The following is a 2,560-nucleotide window of genomic DNA, read 5'->3' on the forward strand; positions in this document are numbered from 1 at the left end:
TTGCAGAGGGCACCTGAAATGAGCTGGGAACATAAATGCTTATTCATTCTTTACCTTATGACCTCAAATCTTTGGCAATAATTGGACATAAACTATACTATGACTAAGTGCTGTGTCATGAAGTCCTGAAGGTCTTTGGATGCCCTTTAGCTGTTATGAAAACAAATATAGAAGAATGGTACTCCACTGTTACAGGATGGTGACCCTTTCTGCAGACACCTAAATGTCTTAGTTATTGCATTAATACACTGGCAGGTCAGCTGCACACAATAAAAGTGTGTCTTGGGATGCTGAGGAGGATTTTTTTTTTCCACTTTGAAGGGTACTGTAAAGGCAAAAAGTTGAAGAAAGGAGATTATCTTGACTCTAAGTTCTAGGAATACGTTCAGTGAAGACACTTGACATTGTCAGATAAGGCTGAATAAGCTACAGATGTACCTTAAGATGGCAGTGGTAGTGAAAGGAGAAGGCTTTGATCTCTTAAGCCCAGTTCTGGACACAGCTGTAGTACAGCTGCTGTGTGGCAGTGCAGCTGCTTTCTTGTCTGGTGAACAGCATGATGTACTGGGCAGTGCTAGCAATGTGCATGGAATTTTGGTTAATTAAACTGCTCTGCTAAAATATTTACAGCTTCTGGTCTATTGAGATCTTTGGGGGCTTCCTGACCATTTTGGTGAGATGAGCAAAAGGAACTTGGAAACACAAATCTGCACCAAACAAATAGCATCCTCCACAGGAAAATGTGTAGAGGTAGATCTAGGTGCTAACTTGTTTGAAGTACGCAAACTGCTGCAGGACAGGTCTCATCACAGTGAGGACACTGGCTTGACTGGGGAACCAGTTTTCTTGTTGAACTGGTGGATGTTGAGTCTTTCCAGCCCTTCAGAGGAAGTAACAGGCTGGTCATGGTGTGAGAGCTCATCTGCTGCTCTCACTACTGCAGATGTTCTCCAAGGGTTGGCTTTGGTCTCTGGGGATGTCAAGGTAGAGCTTTTCACTAGCAATCCAACGAATGCAATAGAGCCATTAAGAATGGGGGAGGTTTTCCAGATGTGGCCTCAGCACTACAGAAACAACATTTCTGCTCCTTCCAGTTAATTGCTGCGTACCCAGCTCTGGGGCACCCAGCACTGTGGGCTGGTGGGTGGCTTGGAGGGTCTGGGTTGCCTTTGAGGTTTTGTTATCCCTGTGGTAAGTATGCACTGTTCAGTTTGAGATATATCTTGCTGGCTTGATATATCTATTGCCAGCTTGCTGGGCTTTGTATGAGGAGTCTTGTGATACCTAGTGGGGTTTCCTTGCTGTCTTTTTTGGAAAGCTTCTGAAAGAGTTTCTTAGAGCCATGTGGTTGCTTCACTTAAAAAAGCAAAAAACAACAACTAGATGACAGCTGTAAAAGCTTGAAGATCACACTGAAAAACTGGGAGGCAGCTTTCAGAACAGATTTATAAAACTTTGTGTGCGTAATTGGACTTTAACAGCAGATTTATAAAACCAACTGTGTCTAGTTGGGAAAAAATATATTTAAACCTTAGAATTTACTGGGAACCAGACTAACCTTTTGAATGCTTGGCTTTGTTTTCTGACCAGTGCATGTTGGTGCTGCTCAGTTCACCCTGATGGATTGTATGGGGTGGATGAGGAGAGCAGCTGCCCCCAAATACCATGGCATAAAGCGGGGGGGGGACCACAGAGAATCTTTCACCACCACTGCAAGGCTACAATAGCCTTCAACTCAGTGGCAAGTTTAAATATTGTAGAATTCCTTGAGGATAAGGATTTAATTAAAGACCTTGGAAAATGACAGGAGAGAGAATTGTTTTGAGGTTTGTTATTTGTAATTTGGTAATTTTTCAGACACTGGAAATGCAGATAATCACAAGTAACATATAAGCGACTTATGTATCCTGACGCTTGGTAAAGTGCTTTGGGGCTCATTCAAGAGCTTTGCTTCAGGTGTTAAAAATGATTATTATGGGCATAAATATGGCTTAGACTAATGACTTTTGGCTAATGCTGTATATGCTGGGATTTTCAGCATGATCTACAGAAGCTACAGGTCCATCTTGCACCAAATTTCAATGGTACCATTTCCATTAGGTTCTTGGATTGGTTATTTTTTTCTTCTGTTTTGGAGGGGGGAATAATGTCTTATTTTCCTATGGATCCGTCCTGCTTTTAAGAACATCAAGCTGGGGCAACAGCCAAAGGGGTGCTGAAATGAGGAGCAGGAGCATGTGCCCTCTCTGGGCTGACACTTGTTTGCCCTTACAGGAGTGAAATGAGGATGGCACAGCTTCCCCTGGTGAGAGCAAAACAAAATGCCTTGGCCAGGAGACGTAAAATTAAGATGATCTGGGCTTGATATCAAACTTGGAGAAACTGAAGTGTTTAACCTTTGCATAATGGTTGTGTGGTAGATGGTGCATTGAGAAAGTCTTTAACTGACCTTCACTGTTGTCACTAAACAAGGGCTGGTTGTCACCTTTTCTGTTCTATGACTAGCAAGCATAATGGCATTTAAAAAAAAAAAAAAATATTGTTTATTATTGCACATGTC

The sequence above is a fragment of the Antrostomus carolinensis genome, unplaced genomic scaffold (genome assembly GCF_000700745.2).
Source record: "Antrostomus carolinensis isolate BGI_N321 unplaced genomic scaffold, ASM70074v2 scaffold6030, whole genome shotgun sequence".
In the NCBI taxonomy this organism is placed as follows: Eukaryota; Metazoa; Chordata; class Aves; order Caprimulgiformes; family Caprimulgidae; genus Antrostomus; species Antrostomus carolinensis.